This window comes from Ailuropoda melanoleuca, chromosome 3 (assembly GCF_002007445.2).
Source record: "Ailuropoda melanoleuca isolate Jingjing chromosome 3, ASM200744v2, whole genome shotgun sequence".
In the NCBI taxonomy this organism is placed as follows: Eukaryota; Metazoa; Chordata; class Mammalia; order Carnivora; family Ursidae; genus Ailuropoda; species Ailuropoda melanoleuca.
This window is the reverse complement of record NC_048220.1, coordinates 68,663,003-68,682,099: the sequence shown is the minus strand read 5'-3', so window position 1 is coordinate 68,682,099 and position 19,097 is coordinate 68,663,003.

Here is a 19,097-nt window from a genome sequence, read left to right as displayed (position 1 = left end):
TCAATACAGAAGAAAATATTGGAATCCATGAAAAAGACAGGAATACCATAAAGTGTCACCAGTCAAGATGGTGTTGCCTGGGGAACTGTCATTCCAATGCAAACCTTCTTCTCACACTGGAGTCCCTTTAATTATAGCCAACATAAAGCAGACTGCTATGACAAGAAAGCGCTCAGAGTGACAGCTGGCACTGAAAGAGCAGTTACCCTAGGCCGGGGAAAGCCAGAGCTGACAAGTAAAGAGCAAGGAGGTATTAAGAAAAGGAAATCATTTGCTTAATTTTGTCTTACGTCCAATCTTTTTTTGTGTGTGTGTAATAAGTTGGAGTGCCAGTTTTCAAATATAAACATTTTATCCAGCACTGAGAAGTATTGATATTAAAAACAGTGAAAAGCAATGAATTCTTAACTGTATTCATAGCACAGTACATTTTCTAACTGAATTCTCTTAAGGATTATAAAACAAATAGGAGATAAATAACGTTTTTGTTCCTGTATTTTAGATAAGAAAGTTGAGGTAATGAGAGGTAATGTGGTTTGTTCAAGGTCACACAGATACTCGGCGGTAGAGTTGAGATTTTAACTTGGCAGTTATTCCAGAAACCAGGTTGTATACCTTGTATTAGCAAGATAAAAAGGTGACATAACATTTTAAAAGATATTTATAGTATGAGAATCAAATAAGCACTGTGTATCATATACTACCAATTCTTTTCTGCTACTTGAAATAGAAATAACTTTTATTACATTACAACTAGAATATATTAAACACATATACTGTATATTTTTACAAGGATGAGTTAATTCATGAGAAGAAGATCTACTATTTCTAATGTTTGTATTATTCTGCAAGTGGAGTTCTTTTATAGATCTAGAAACTGAGACCCAGAGAGGTTAAGTCACCTGCCCAAAGTCACATGGATGAGCCAAGGATTTTAAAACTAGCCTATCTGACCCCATTGTTTCACTATGCTAAACTGCTTTTAGCTTTGTATCTAAATTATTTGAACTGATGCCTTAATAGGCAATCTCATGCTTCCAGAAACAACTAGATAGATTTTATATTGTTTCTTTATCAGCAATTTTAGAAACCCCAATAAATTAAAAAGTGATATAGGGAGTTGTCCTTGTCAGTCATCACTCCTTGACCTATTTTGAAATAAACCAAAGTTCTCTTAGGGGAGCAACAGGCCAGCCCAAGAGCTCAGGCATCTTTGACTCAAAAATCAACTTCGTATGACTTCATATGTAGTGCAGACCAAGAGCTGCCAAACCATATTGAGAATTAGGACATTACAGGCTAGGCACAAACTCTCAGAGTTTTCTCCTGTGTTGGGGACTTTTATTTCCCTTCCCATTCCTTGGCCTTCCTACGTTGATGCTAATTTGCCCTTTGTTTCCCCAAAGTGTGCTCTGCAGCATATTGATCAGTAGGGTCTGTGTGCATGTATGTGTGAGTGTGAGTGTTTGTGTGTGTGTGTGTGTGTGTGTGTGTGTGTGTGTGTAGAAAAAGGATTTCTTGGTCATGTACATTTGTAAAATGCTAAATTAAAAACTGAGATTTTCATATTTCTTCATTGTATTTTTCAGAAGTACTTTTAATATACTAGAGCCTATTGTAACTCTCTAAGATGTGGATGCATTTCATCCAGACAGAATCACTTTTTCCGGACTATCTTCCAGGACCAGTATTAGCTCTCGTGGGTAGACATTATCCTCCAGCTTTCTTCAGTTAATAATTTCCCAGTTTGACTCTGGGTTCCACCAGAAATAAGGCTATGATCTCCATGTGCCTGATCATTTCTGAGAGCTCACAGCTCATGCCTTCTCCTCCCCTCAGAGCAAAATGCTGCAGTGCCAGTCAGCTGACAGAAAACAGGTGCCAACCGTTGGCAAGAAATGAGTCAGAACCCTTCAACTTGTAACCGAGGGACAGCTGGAACTCATCTTCTTGAGGGAAGACTATTGAGATGTGGAATAAAAAGAGGTAAACTACCAGTCACTTGTGTCCATAATATACAGAGTGGCCACCGTCCCAATTTTGTTGAGGACAGCTCAGCTTATCTCTGTGTCTGAGCATTAATTAGTATTTCAAAAGTATCTTGTTGGACAATAATTATATCCTGTTAGTAATGCATAGGTATGGATGGCCTTCTTGACTTGCAGATAATGAATTTACCTAAATTGTTTTCTACCCACTATAATCAGAGAGTCTCCAAATTAGAAAGCATTTATCTATTTTTCTACTTAATTTCTACACTTGAGAGTCAATGCTCAGAAGGATTCTGGACAAAGTATTGTCCCTTTGTAAAAAGGAATGCAGACAAGGAAGTCTCTCCTTCTTCATCCAGACCTCGGTACATCTGCATACATTGTCCTGGACCTTGCCAGCTCTCTAGAAACCTTCCCTTATTTAGTAAATACATTTCTAGAGGAGCTCCCTAATTCCACAAGCTTTGGGTCTCACAAAACCTGGATCTGCCTCCTGCTCATCTTTCAGATCTAAGTCACCAAGTCTATAAACTCTGTCTCTACTCACTTATCTGTATCTCCAATGCCACTATCCTGGTCCACACTACCATCTTCTTTCACCAAAGTTCTCAGTGGTCTCCTTTCATACTGTGAGGTTTCTAAATTGTGTATCTTATTACATCACTCTCTTCTTTAAAACCCACTGCACTTAGGAAAAGACCAACATTGACCTGGTTTGGAAGTCCTGAAAGTTGCAGCCCTAACGTGTCTCTATAGCTTCATGTCATCTTACTGTCTAACTCACTCTTTGGATAGAGTACACTGGCCTTTTTTCTTTTACTCCAATGTCCCAAAGAAGTCTTGGGGACATGCTCTTCTGCAAGAAGTGCTCTTTCTCCACTTCCTCTCTAGTTAATTCTTTTCTACTTGCCCTTCAGAACTCAATTTAAAAATCCCTTCATTGGGGAAGTCTTCCTGACCAGTGTGCCAGATTAAGTCAGAACCTCTGACATATGCTCCTATAGAGCATTCATCACAGGGATGATCACGTACCTCATTGTTTAGCTTCTGTCCCTCTGGTTGTAATGTCAGTTCCACTAACATCTCTCATGTTAACTGCTCTATCCTCAAAGTGTCTTGAGAAGGTGGATACTCAAACACTTAGGGAACGTTTATTGAGCATTTGATTTACCTGCGGGGCAATGGTATGCTTTGAAAATTAGGAACTAAGGAACCAAATCCACAGTTCTCAAGCAGCATGGATAACTAGTGCTAGCATTCCCTTCCTAGAGATGCAGCATAGGTACTGGCTCCATGGTGAATCAAACGGAGGTGGTTTCAGTTCTGATTCTGTGACTTACTACCTGGGTGACACTGGATGAGTCTTCCTCTCCAAGTCTCAGCTCATTCATCCATAAAATGGTGAGAGTAATTACACTTACTTCATAAGGTTGGTTGTTTGCTTATTGGCACATACTTGTTAAACATCTACCATATGTCAGGCACCCTGAGACAGACTAGAAATGAGTAATTGTGCTACATGGACATAGCCTCCAACTTCATGGACATGTTTTTATCCATCTTTGCATCCTGAGCACTACTAGCACAATGCCTGGTATATAATAGTTTAATACGCAATTGTTGAATTATCTAATTGAGTTTATTTTCGAACCCATTTAGTGTACAGTTGAAATGAAATTGCCAGTGAGTAAAAGTAGAGAAGAATCATAGCTGATATTCATGGAGGACTCAATAGGTGGCAGGCAGAATACTGAGCATGGTTCATGCATTGTTTCACTTAATCTTCATTCAGTGAAATAGATCCACATATTATCCTCATTTTTTAGAAAGGGAAATAGAACACACTAAAGTCACTTGATCAAGGTCAAGTAAATGGTAAAGACACATTTGAACACAGGTAACTTCACTATATTGATAGCACCCTTCAGTTATATTAAACTCTAGCTGAGAATCCAGAGTCCCAGGGAGAAAGGAAATGAGAAGAGAAATTTAAAGCTCACAAAGGCAAACACTGACATCAAAAAATCAGCAGGAAGATATCTTTCTTTTCTTTCTCTATTTTCGTCCAGCTGCTTACTTATCAAGATCTTGTACAACTTTTTACCTCTTTTGTTTTTATGTTCCACATTAGGTAATAATAGACTTAACTATGTTAGACTATGTTTTATCCAACTTTACATTATAGGATTCATGCTTCAACTGATAACATAAGAATGCCACATAATTTCACGTATTTTGATAAGGAAGTGCACTTAAAACCAAATTATAGTCTGCTGATCACTCCCCATACTGATTTCAAAGAATCCTGCTGAAATCACATCATAAAAGGTAGACAAAAAAGTCATATGTCAGATGCATTAAACACAAGGAAGTCAGACGATGAGTATCTGAGATCCAAAAAGTGTGCATGTGACACGGCAGAGCAAACAGCCTCCCTAGGAGACCAACACCCATTCACTGTCACAGGTCAGTAACCAAATCCAGGAGTCATCTGTGCACATGAACAAAGTATTAAACGGACTTTTAAAGCTTTGGTTTTCTTTTTGACTTCTCTTAGTCATTTATGTGACTGTTATTGGTCATTACACCCAATTTTACTTTGAAATCAGGAGGTCATCCTAATCCACTGCTGAATATATTAACTTGCTCGGCATAGCCTCATGGTATTCACATGCAAAATTCCCCAGGAGACATTTATTAGGGTAATGGTTCCTACGGTTTTTTGAAACCAAGTCCCTTGGACATTCATTATTAAGCATCCTAAAGAGTTTTTGTTGATACATTACAGCTATTGGAAAAATTAAAAGTGAGAAAATCTATTTATTAATTTTTAAGTTACAATAATAAACCCACTGCAAATTAAATAACATTTTAATGAAAAATAACTATTCCCAAACCAAAAAGTAACAAGAATGGCATTATTTTATATTTTTGCTAATCTCTTTAATGTCTGGCTTAATAAAATAAAGTTAGACTTTGTTATCTACTTCAGCATTCAATCTGCTACAAAATGATGTTTTGGTTGAAGTATATGAAGAAAATGTAACCTCACATAGACATAACTGAAAAAGGAAGGAGTGTAGCTGTAGATATTCCTTTCTGATACTACAGCAAGACTCAAGACGTAGTTGCTTAAAGGGTAGATATATTGGAGACTCTGAAGTCATATCAACAAACTTTTTACACTCAAACTGAAGTCTAATGGTCTCTCTTGAACTTCGAATAGCATTTTTACAAATGCATAATTCTATAACACCATGCATTGTTATTTGGGAAACACTGAATCAATGAACAATGCAGATTTCCCAAACTTTGACATTTCATCACACTTTATATTTTTAAAAGCACACTAGTTAATATCATCACCAATCTCAGACAAGTCTTCAGGTATTAAGAATTTGTCAGACACATCATAGTAGATACAAGTTTTCTAAAATTTTAATTTCCTCTGAAAGTTTGAATTTTATCATTAGCAACAAAGTCTGCCAATTGTTTTCTTTGAAAGAACAGGCTCCCTTTAATCATTTGCAATAACATTTCTGCCACATATCCAGGTCAGAGTAAGTAACCACATTTTATCTGCTGGACCTTTTTTTTTTTTTTAAAGATTTTATTTATTTATTCGACAGAGATAGAGACAGCCAGCAAGAGAGGGAACACAAGCAGGGGGAGTGGGAGAGGAAGAAGCAGGCTCATAGCAGAGGAGCCTGACGTGGAGCTCGATCCCATAACGCCGGGATCACGCCCTGAGCCGAAGGCAGACGCCTAACCGCTGTGCCACCCAGGCGCCCCCCCCCTTTTTTTTTTTTGGAGTGAAAATAGTATGCTGTGAAAATAAAACAAAACAAAGCCCAGTAGTTCAACTTGCATCTCAAACAACTGCACAAATCCTGTCTTCATGACAACGTGATAATTTGGTATACAGCATAGTGCTTTATATAGATTTCCCATTTTGTCAACTGAACTATTAAAAAGGTACATATTCAAGTATCAGTATTTCAGTGTTTCACCAGAGTATTCTTGATTGCCATTGTCTTTTTTCTTTTGTTTTGTTTTTAAACTGTGAATGTGTGATGGTGAAACATACAATGACTATTAGTACAGTTTGGTGCCACTGCCTTGAATCTTGCTGTTGTGTTGACCATCAGTGAAAATGTCAACAAAGTGAAAAAGGCAACTAATGTAAAGATTATTATGAAAAGAGTTGTCGCTTTGCAGATACCCTTAAAGGGTGTCAAGAGTTTTGGGACTGCCAGGTGTCTGTAGACTATATTTTGAGAGGACTCCCAGAATTTCCAGTACTATGCTGAAAAGAAGTAGTGAGAGTGGGCACCCTTGTCTTGTTCCTGATCCTAAAGGAAAAGCTTTCAACATTTCACCATTGAGTATGCTGTTAGCTGTGGGCTTTTTACAGTTGGTCTTTCTTATGTTGAGGTACAGTCCTTCTATACTCAATTTGTTGAGGTTTTTTTTTCCACGAAAGAATGTTGAAATTTGGTAAAAGATTTTTCTGCATCTATTGAAATCATATAATTTTGATCTTTTACTCTTTCAATCTATTAATGAGATATACCATGTTTATTGATTTGCGTATGTTTAACCATCATTGCATCCCAGGGATAAATCTCACTTGATCATGGTGTGTGATCTTTTTAATGTACTGTTGAGTTTGGTTTGCCGGTATTTTGTTGAAATATTGGCAGAAACAAAGCTATAGCATCACACTTCCTGGTTTGAAACTATACTACAAAGCCATAGTAATCAAAACAATATAGTACTAGCATAAAAACAGATACACAGACCAATAGAATAGAATTCAGGGCTCAGAAATAAACCCAAAAATACACAGTCAACTTATACTCTTGGAGGCCAAGAATACTCAATGGGGAAAACACAGTCTATTCAATGTTTTGGGGAAAACTGGGTATTCACATGCAAAAGGATGGAAGTGGACACTTATACCACTCACAAAAATTAATCTTAAATGAATTAAAGACTTAAATCTATTATCCAAAACCATAAAACTCCTGGGGAAAAAAAACTAAGTAAAAAGCTTTCTGACACTGGTCTTGACAAGGATTTTTAGGATAGGACACCAAAAGCTCAAGCAACAAAAGTATAAATCAACAAGTGGACTACATTACACTAAAAAGCTTCTGCACAGCCAGATAAATGATCAACAAAATGTAAAGGCAAACTGAAGAATGGTAGAAAATATTTACAAATCACATACCTGCTAAGGGGTTAATATCCAAAATATATAAGAAACTCATATAACTCAATTGCAAAGAACCAAATATCCAAATGAAAAATGGACAAAGGAACTGAATAGACATTTTTCCGAAGAAGACATATAAGTGGCCAACAGGTACGTGATAAGGTGCTCAACATCACTAATCATCTGTGAAATGCAAATCAAAACCACTATATCACCTCACACCTGTTAGAATGGGTATTACCGAAAGACAAGAAATGACAAGTGTTGGTGAAAATGTGGAAAAAAGAATCCTTGTATACTGTTAGTGGGAATGTAAATTGGTATAGTCACAGTGGAAAATAGTATGGGGTTTCCATTAAAAAATTAAAAATAGAACTATCATATGATCCATCAATTCCACTTCTGGGTATATATCTGAATAAAATGAAATCACTGTCTTGAGGATATATCTGTACTCTCATGTTCCCTGCAGCATTATTTATAATAACCAAGACATGGAAACAACATAAGTATCCACTAGCAGATGAATGGATAAAGAAAGATGATACACACATATTTAGCCAGTGTTATTTAGCCAAAAAAGAAGGAAATTCTGCCATTTTTTTGATATTGACATTTTAATAGATCCACTTGACAAATATAAAATCATGGAATATTATAAATGTTCCCTCCTTAAAAACACAGAGAATGCACAAAAGTCTTTATCATTAAAATCTTCTGTCCTCTTAATGGTGTGGACTCATTCAAGCATAGTTTGCATTTTACACAAACATATGGCCTTAATCCATTATTCCATTATTCAATCCATAATCCATTATTCCACTTCACTTTAAGATTAGGATACCTAGGAAGACCAAGTAGCCAAATACTCTATGTCAACAAGATTTCTGGCACCCGTGTACTAAACTGTGATTCTTGATCATTCTTTGATTACCATGATAACTAAGCAATGTCACATCAACAATATAAATAAGCCATAACACTTGGAGTTATGGTTATCATCTGAATATTCTGTTTTAATGATGGTACAATGGACTAAATGTTACTGTGTCCCCCAAATTCACATGCTGAAATCCTAAGCCCCAATGTGTTAGCATTAGGAGGTATGGGCTTTCAGAGGTAATTAGGTCATGAGAGTGGGGCCCTCATGAATGGGATTAGTGCCCTTATAAAAGAGACCCCAGAGAGCTCCCTAACCCTCTTTTCCACCATGTGGGGATACAATGAGAATTCTGCAATCCAGAACAGGGCTCTCACTGAACCCAACCATATTGACACCCTCATCTCAGACTTTCATTCTCAAGAATTGTCGGAAATAAATTTTCATTGCCATGAGACACCCAGTCTGTGGTTCTTTGCTATAGCAACCCCAACTGACTAAGACAGGAATTGCTACCAAAAAGTGAGGGTGCTACTGTAACAAAGGCCTAAAAATGTAGAAGTTGTTGTGGAACTGGATATGGGGTGGAAGCTACAAGAGTTTTGAGGTGCATGTTGAAATATGGATGTTGAGGGTGATTCTGGTGAGATCTCAGAAAGAGAAGACCTGAAAGCAAAGCTATCATCTTTCTAGATACATAAATAATCTTGTAGAGAATGTTGGTAGTAATATGGATGGCAAAGGTCATTCTCGTGAAATTTTCAGTGAAAATGAGAAACATGTCCAGGCAAGGAATAACAAGGAAATTCTGCCATTTGTGAGGATATGGATGAACTTTGAGGCATTGTGCTAAGTGAAGGAAGTCAGAGGCAGGGGCCAGTGAGGGGGACGGTTAAAGTGGTGCAGAGGTACAAACTTCCAGTTATAAGACAGTAAGTTCTGGGGATCTAATGTACAACAAGGCGACTATAGTAATACTGTATTTCTATACTTAAAAACTGCTAAGAGTAGATCTTAGAAGTTCTCAATACATGAGCATGCACATGTGCACTCACACAAAGATAACCGTGTGAGGTGATGGATGTATTAAATAACCCTATTGTGGTAATTGTTTCATACCATGTACATCTATCAAACCATCATATTGTACACCTTAAACTTAAACAATTTTATATGTCAATTATATCTCAGTAAAACTGGTGGCAGAAGGAGCCAATAAGTTATCCCAGATGATGATACGGGAACAATTTTTATTTTCTTCATGCTATTTTTACAGACTCTTGAGGATACTCAAGAATTTTTCCCTATTGCCTTTCTGTTTACAACCATGGAGAAAGTGAAAGGGGGAGAATCCCATATTTTATCAGAACAAAACAAAACAAAAAAAAACCTTTCCAAATTTGAAGACCCCTGAAATCTATCAGATTCTTTTATTCTATGGACACTGCAAACCTTCCATTTCCAATGTCTGTCTATTGTAGCTGAAGTTAAACTACTTCTCCATTACCATGTTTTGTTTCCATTGTTCTGGTCAGGATTCTTTAGGTGCAAATCACAGGATAATTTCTAACTAATTTAAGCAGAAGAGGATAGGTCAATGTATATTAGGAACTTCATCCGAATCTCAAGGACTGCCAGAGACCTAGACTTAAAATGCTAAATAGCTAGTAATAAAATACACAAGAACCATGCCCATCCATAATAAGGGAAATGTCCAAGTGAAAACACCAGGTACTGAGCACCCGTGGTACTGGGTGATAGACATGCCACCACTGCAAACCCAGAAGACGCGGAAGCCCTCTGCTCTCTACAAGGAAATGGATCTCTGTGTGACCATATCCTAACACTGCTCCCTTCCTCATCCATATCTTGTCTGGGTAGCATCCAAATGGGGTAATCTAGGTCCTATGCTTTTGTACCTTAAGGAACAAGGGATTCTGATGCGAACTTTTGCATCATATCTTGACAAGGCAGGACTCAAAATGTGGAAACTATCAAGACCTAGGAGTGTTTTCAAAAGATGTAGAGCAGCCATAGGTGCCTATTGTACCCACTGACACAGGGATTACTCAGATTGAAGTACATGATATGGTGAGACACAAAGAAGGCTTGGGATGGTGTTCTCATTGTGTAGCATTCCCACCTCTCCTCACTTGGAAAGGGCAAATCAGAAACTCTTTCAGTCCACAATGCTTCCCATTATACCTTCTCTATGTCGAAAATTCCAGAATAGATTCAATTTTATCCATATGCATAGGCATATAAAAGTTTTTCTAAGATACCCTGTTCTAAAGGACTGGCTTGTTTTCTGGAAATAGATCTGTGTTACATGGTCCTAAATATTTCCCACTGTTTTCTCACTTGTAATATCAGCAAAAATTAGATAAATATAGGGGGAGAACATTCTGAATCCAAAAAATCCTGCATTTGGATTGGAAAACATATGGTTCAGGCAGACATTGCTTTGGTACCATGGAAACTCATCTTTTCCCACCAAGAATATTTGAATAGCTGGCAAGCATCCAATTTTGAGTGGCACGTAATGGGTTCTCTACATGAGGTACCCCATCTTAGTGTTTTTACTAAAGTTTTATATCAACTTCATTTGCTACATTGAACAGCAAATCCCACTACCCATATTCAGAATAGGCAAAATATCCATGTTTTTCAGCAAAAACAACCAGTTCAAGAAGATAGTGGGCAAGGCCAATGTTTTCTGGTATCCCGATAGATTGAAATTTCATACTCAGGCTTCTTCCCACCACTGAAATAGGAAAGTAATCTCTCAAGATACTTCCTCCAGTGAGTCAAAGAATGACAAGACTCCAATAACTCAGATTCCACCAATGTGAAATCTCATGTTCCATGTCCAATACAACCACCCTCATAGATGACAAACCCGCTCCTGGTATGCTTTTAAATATTACAACTCCTTTCTTAAATGTGAAGTTTCTCACAAGTCTGTCTTCTAATGCAGTAGCTGTTCTTATTCCCTTTGGAAATGTCCACAGGGCTGCAAATCTTCCAGTATGTTAAACAATTTTCTAAAAGCCCTCTACCCTACTAAGAGAAAAACCCGCTGTTCCTGAAAAAGACAAATAGCTATACTTACTCTGTGGAATATTTTTGGACAAAAAGAAAAGATTAAGTTAGAGAGTTCTATTGCATTTGTCTACCTGTTTTGGCAGAGAAAAACAAATCATTGTTACAGAACCTGAGATATTTCCTGTCCTACCCCGTGCCTTACTTAAAGAGCCTATTACCCATTACAAACAGTTCCTTGGTGTTCTCTGCCGTCTCATTCCCAGCTCACAAGTAGAAATGATCCTGAAGCCTTAATTTCTTTTCATAGGTCATCATCACTGTCATCCAGTGCTCTTTTAGGAGCAAAAATTTAAAAGGCATGTAACGTAATCAGCTGTCTGAGTGCTCAGCTTTTCCTTGTAAGACAATCCTGCCTGTCAAACGCAAAGTATTACAGTGGAAAGATCCGCATGCCTGAATTCAAGCAGATGTTAAGGATTTTTTCAGGAGACAGAAAGCAAAGAAAATGGAGGATTAGCTCAAAAGAGTGGGGGTTCATGCCCCAATTAGCAAACAATTTCCTTTCTAGCTAAGCCTGGACATTTCACGAAGTAAATTCAAAATGAAACGCCAAAGCCAGGAAGCAAAGAACTGCTGCAGTTCAGTTTAGGAGACTGATCAGAAAGAACAAAGAGAGGGACGGGCTGAAAGTGAGGTTTCAGAGATGTGGGAAACTGAGAACACTGTGAGCTTACAGGAAGCATCACATAGTGGCTCCATTCTTGTTTCCCAAAAGCTGGGTAGAGACATAGATTGTCAGGAAATCAGTGAAGTTCTATCTCATTGGGTTGAGCGTACATCTGTGAGACATCCAAGAGCCATTCTTCTAAGAGGATGATGCAGAAGGCACTTTCTTTAGTGTACACTGAAGCGAAAATTTAAAAAGAAACTTAATCAAGGGCAATTTCTTAATCAAGGAAAAATCAGAAAGTGAGTTAGAGAAATTTATATCAGTGATAACAAAGGCAACCAGGTATAACACCTTAGTATTTATTAGACTATAAAGTGCCTTTTACCTCTATCTAAATTATAAATCCTATTGTGTTTAAGTATTTTGTTTCTGCTTGTCTTAATTTTTATTGTATTTTTAACCTATATATCTACTGTGTTATTAAAAGACTAATATAGATGAGAGGGAGGCCAACCATAAGAGACGCTGAACTCTAGGGAACAAACTGAAGGTTGCTGGAGGGAAGGTGGGTGGGGAGATGGGGTAACTGGGTGATGGGCATTAAGGAGCGCACTGGATGTGATGAGCACTGGGTGTTATATGCAACTGATGAATCACTAAATTCTACCTCTGAAACTAAAAAAATAAAATAAAAAGGACAACTATAGATTGGCCATTTAGGCTTATGACCAAAATTCCTCACAATGCATATATATAATTTATTCATAATTTCAGCCAGAAGGTATTTTTTGGGCACCTACTATGTGCTAGAGAGTTGCTATGATAGGCAATAGAGACCCAATACTCAAAATGGTTCTTTCCTTCCTGAAAAGTATAGTTCAACAGATGAAAGAGACACAGAGTCTCCCAACCTCAAGATGAAGAGACATGCTATTTCACACCCTGCAAATATGGTCACTTTATAAAATACCTCATCAGGATGTCACTGGTGAAAATGTTTCTGGAAGAAAAAAAGAAGGGATAGAGAGGAGGCCGTGTACCATAAGGAAATAAAATAAACGTGAATATGCCAAGCCTCTGACCCCTACCTCATTGACATTTGGCAGCAATCTAAGTAGACCTACCCTCTCCCACAGGATTAGTGAGGTATCTACAGGCAGTGGGGATTTTATTGAACAGCCTTGTTAATGATGACCTTCCTGGAAACTTTGCCAAAATGTCTGAGGGTTTTCCCCCCCTCTACCTTTCCAAGCAATCATGCTTTATCAGCTTTTCTACATAACGACCTATGGAAATGAGCCAACCATGGAAAATGACTCCATTTACTTAGCTCTGAACTACAGATGGCCTGGTGAACACTGTGAGCTAATGGAAAACTAACACATGCTGGTCCAGGTCAACAGCTGCTTCCATTGTAACTGCGGCCTGGGAGACACAGGTGTATTTCATGGGCGCTTATGTAGACTGCCATCTGCTCAATCAATGTTTTACATTTCCTTTAAATATGAAGACAAATACCAGGAATTAGAAGTGTAAGTTAGTGTATTATGGACATCAGCTTTGTTTCTTTTGGGCCTACATGGGTGGAGAGCCCTCCAATGTGATTTACATCATGAATAGGCACATGAACTTAGCACTTTAAGCTTTCTCATTCTTCTATGGGAGAAGCAGGAATATATGCTTCCTTCAGTCATTTTGCTTGAAGGTTTGTTATTCCTGTGCTCATAATTTCAGCACAACCAACCTCTCTGGAGTACCAGCTGCACCATATAGTAGAAGCAGCCTGGGCGGGCACTTATAATCCAAACTCTCTACCATACCCCAGCACACACATGAAGACGGCACAAACAGTACTCTCCACTCCTGGGTCTACACCTTACTGTGCATCAGTGTCCCTCTCCCTGTGAATTTCAGTACTGTGCAGACATAGACTAAAGGCAGTTTTTGGGGGGGTGAAAGATGAAGAACCGAGTCTGGCCCTGGATGGGTATTTGGCAGTTCCACGTTGTTCTCTTTAGTTTATGGAGGTTCATATTGCCTATTGTCTCCAGTTTGGAGCCTTTAACTAAACCTGCAAGATAATAAAAATAATTCCACTCAATGCCCTATTACCCTTGTTTGCTTGTTTCTTCTCTCTCTTGCTCCAGAAATACCCAGCTGAGACCAGGTCTATTTTAGTCACAGGTTTATCCTCAGAGCCTCGAATAGTGCCTGGTATCCATAAGATTCTCATCCTGGTTCTATGACTGCCTGACATAGTCGGTTTTTGGGAAAGTCATTGAAGTTCTGGTCTTCGGTTTTCTCACTATTAGATCACTTTTATACAACAAACTATAAAAGATATTCAATACCTCCTATAATCACTTCCATATCATTAGGAAAATGCTGATAATCTCTAGCTGTTTGTCTCCTCTTTTATTTAGATTGAACCATATAATGTTGCATTTTGAAGGTCAAAAACAGTTGAATAACAGACATTTCCTATGATTTAACCTAACTTATCACATAATTTCTTATTGAGCACCTTCTATGTACAAGGCGTTGTCAGACATGGGGGAATGGGAGTGAACAAAAAGAGATAAAGCCATGTTTTCATTGATCCTACGTTCCAACTGGAGAAGACAAAGAATAAACAAATTAACAGCTGGAAATATGATGGGTCATGCAGTAAAGTGGGCTAAGAAGGAAAATAAAGCAGGACAAAGAGACAGAGTCACTTGAGGGAAGGAGCACCAAACTGAAAACAGGGGGGATTGAGTGAAATTTACTACTGAGTGTTGAGTAGTTGAGACTCTCAGCTTTCTTCCCTTACTCCCAGATTTCTGGCAGTGGTGTAACTAGACATCAGAAAGGAGACTAAAAGGGGATCCTTCTATGAAGTATATGATTACCCCAAAAGAAAAGATCTAAAGAGACACGTGTTGTATGTTCATTAACAAAATGGCTTGGCCAGGTTACATTAGAATGAGGCCTAGTCCCACAGCTTCCAAAAGAGCTTTTCAGTGTCCACCACTTAAATATGAACAGGTATCTAGGACTGACAGATATTTGAGGAGAGCCACTAATCTCAAGATTAGAAGAGAAAACCAACCAGTAGAAACAGTAACTTAGAGGAAACGAAGTCTTCACAAGGAGAAAAAAAAATGTCAACAAATTTCAATGTTCTCAGAGATAAAAGAAATAGATACTTAACTGTTTAAAAACACATCTGGGGAAGACAATTTTAAGAAATAAAATACATGCTATAAAAAGAAAAAATCCAGCAAGAAGGTTACATGATAATCTTCCAGGAAATAAGTAAAAGATGGAGAAAATACAGAAAAGTAAGCAAAGATGAGAAATCAGAAATAGAAAAAATACATAAAATGTATATGTAAAAAAAGGACAATAATCTAAAAGTCAATATTCCAAATAATAAAAATCTAAAAAGAGAGAGAAGAGAATATGGGGGGGGGTGAAATCAATTAAATAATTCAAGGAATTACTGACAAATCACTGAAATTTCAGAACCCTGGCCACAAAGAAAGTAGCGCTTTCAAAAAAGGGAGAAAAGAGAGTTCACCTAACAGGAATACTGGATTTTAGGGGGAAAAAATGGAGGAATATTTTCTAAATACTAGGAGAAATTCTTTCTAGTTTGAAATTCCATACCCAGGCAATTAAGTGTAGGGGAGAACAAAATTATTTTTAGACATGCAAGCTTTCAAAACATTACTTTGAAACTTCCCCAGAAAAGTAATACAACGAGCATCTACACAAGGAAGAGAATCAAGAAAGAACATGTGGGATCCAACGAACAGGGGTCATTGAGAGAGGGATCGAAAGTCCCAGGAACATGGTGAAATATATATATGTACTGTGTGTGTGTGTATATATATATGTATATGTATACACACACACAAATATGAAATTACATATGAGTACGTTATTCAAAGAAATGCTATTACCATATTTCTTCAATTCTGAGAGACATTATCTTTTCACATTTTAACATCCCCATAATTAGGATATGTCTCAACCCACAGTGGTCACAGTGTAACTGTGTTGCCTCATATAAATACAGCCATTGTTTATTTAATGAAATGTGGTCATTACTTAAAGAATCAGATAAGAGTTCAAAGTGGCTGCCTCTGGGAAGTGGTAAATGGCGGAGGGAGGTGGTGGCATTAAGGGACTGCTATTTTAACAACAACCAGGAATTATTTGACTGTTTAAATTATGTATACTTTATTTAAAAAAACAAATGTTAAAAAAAAAACAAAACCCTGTTGGCTGCTTTGTGGAGAAGCGTCTCTAAAAAAACAACATTGGAAGAAGGAGAGGAGTAGGGGCTCTTGCTTTGTCTAGAAAGGGACTGGTGATGGCTTTGACCAGACCGAGTACTATGGAGATAGTGTAAGCGGTCAGATTTTGGCTATGTATTTAAAATAAAGCTGACCAAATGTACCAATGCACTGAATATAGAATGTGAGAGAAAGAGGAGAGTCAAACCTGACAGCAAAGTTTTTGCCTGAGCGGCTAGAAGAATGAAATTTCCATTTCCTGAGATGGCGAAGATTACAGGAAGGCAGGTGAAGGAAGGGGGCAGACCAAGAATGCAGCTGGGCCATGTAAGTTTGGATGCCTGTTAGACATGAGTGGAAGTGCTTCATAGGCAGATTACACACACACGTCTGGAGGACTGTTTCAGCTAGGCCGCAGAGAAAATCTGGGTTTCTTCACCTGCCTACCTACCCCTTTAAATAGTGTAGTCATTTTACTTGCTTTTATAGGTAGTAATAAACTAAGTCTTGGTTTTTGTTTATGCACTCACTCCAAGAGAAGTATTAGGTATTCAGGTTTTTAATTAATCAATATTTTCAAGCGTTTGCTTCCTTCTGATATTTCAGCACATGCCACCCACAGCCAGGCAAGACTGCATCCCTGCCCAAATCCCTAAGCACTCCTTCCCTAGGTTTGGTTCTTTCAGGCAGAATTAATTCTATTCTAGGTATTGCATTAAAAGGGATGTTATGACCTCTGGTAGTTGCCATCACTTCTCCTGAGCGGTAACTTATCTATAGATGGGGCTGTTGGATTTTATTTTATTGTACAAATTCATGTTTAAAAGACTTTGTGATTGCTTCAAGTTCAGTAATTTTTTAACCTCTCCAGTCATAAGTTTCCTTGAAAATCTAATTACACTATGAACTCTCCCCAAAAATACACACATGCCAATATACATGTTAGATTTTACATACAATCTTAGGGGCTTGTGGGCCCCTAAGCCTAACTGCGTATTCAAGGCTAAGCCCTCGTTATGGGCAGTCCATTACTTACAGATGTAAGGCTTTAAAGAATAAAATATCTTCTAAATTTAAATCAATCAATCAATCAATCAGTAAAAGGGATGTTATAACCTTGTTGGAGAAAACAGATACTTTCTACTTGGAGAAAAAGTTAACAACAGATCGGCTGTTGCAATGAACTTTGGAGGCCACATTTCTCATATAACACGGTTAAATAAGCTTCACCAACCCCTGGAAACAGTTGACTGGTACACTGCTGGTCAATGACATTATGCCTAATTCCTTGGAGCTCCTCCACACACACATATGCACACTCAAAAGCAATTAAAGAAAAATACATTTGAGTTAGACAAAGCAACTAATGCTTACTTTCTTCAAAGTAACACTAAAATCAGGCCCTGATTTTAACCACTCATCAGATTTTTTAAAAAAGTGAGATAGAATTAAATTCTATACCTGAAACTAATATTACACTGTATGTTAACTGACCAGAATTTAAATAAAAACTTGAAAAAAAAAGAAAGAAGGGATAATTTAAGTATATATGTATATTTATAAAATATGTATGTATATATATTTGGGGTGTTTTTGCAGAAAGAAATACAGAAGGAATAAATTGTAAACCAATGGCAATATTTATAGGTAGGACTGGTAGGAAGCAGATGGGGATGTATGGATAGGAAGGAGACGTCTCTGAGTCTACCTACTTACATGATTTTGACTTTTGAGTTACATGCATTTTTACATATTTAAAAGAGAAAAATAAATGAAAGGATAAAAAATGAGATCATTGACATATAACATTGTATAAGCTTTAAGTATACAATGGATTGACTTGATATATTTATATATCATTATAATGAACAGTGCTGCATTATAAAATTCAAAGTTGTTAAGAGAACTAGATCCTAATTGTTCTCACACCATACACAAAAATGAAATGACAATTATGTGATGTGAGAGATGTTAGCTAATGCTATGGTGGTAATCATATTGCAATATACACATGTATCCTATCAGATTTTTTAATCCAAATTTACACAGTTCTCTTTGAAGAACAATACTCCAGAAACACAAAGGAAATCTTTTCTAACCAAGAAAACATATCAACCCAATAAAGTCTAAAACCCCTTAGAGAAAAGCTCTTTGGGGACTTCTTGATTTCTAACCAGTCTTCAAGTATCACACTTTGCCCACCTAATGGGTGATGGGCAGCTCTGATAGACCCCCCAGTATTCCAAGTGTGGAAATGGTCCTCTAACATCTGAGTGGCAGAGTGGGCAATACAGACAAAGGCTAATTTCAGATGATGAGTCAGGAAAACACTCAACCAACGGTTGTTCGGCTCTCTGTGGTTAGAGGCATTTCTGTCCGTTCACTCTGCTTTGATCCTTTTACAAAATCTGGAGAACTTTCTGTTTCTTTATACATTTATTATTTTGAAGTTCCAATTCCTCCACCCCCTCTTCTACCGTTAAGCACTTAAAACAAAATATTTGATCATTTTTATAGCAGGATGTAGTTAAACATAAAAGAACAAGTGGGTTATTTTCACCTATTTCTAGTGACAATTTAAAGACTATTTTCTACCAATTTTTTCTTGTTACACCCACACTACCTTCCCCCCCCCAGTGTTTCTTTCTTTTAAAAATGACTCCAGATATATAATACAGATGTGCAGTAGAAATATATACCCTTTATCAGTCAAGATAGGTTCATTATGTTGTAGTAACAACTCCCAACGTCAGTGGCTTAAAGCAACAAAGGTTTATATCTTGCCCGTAATACGTTTCCCTCACATGGCAGCTGAGGGCTCTGCATCACATCACTTAGTCCTCACTCAGGGACTCAGCATGAGAAAGCAGCCACCAGCTGCATTGCCAGTTGCCAAAGGACAGGGTAAAGGCAGCACTGCAAAAATGCACAGGTTCTTAAACTTACACCTACAAAGGATAGGCTGGTCAGTCACTGCCATACATGGCTTTGGCCAAAGCAAGTCATATGA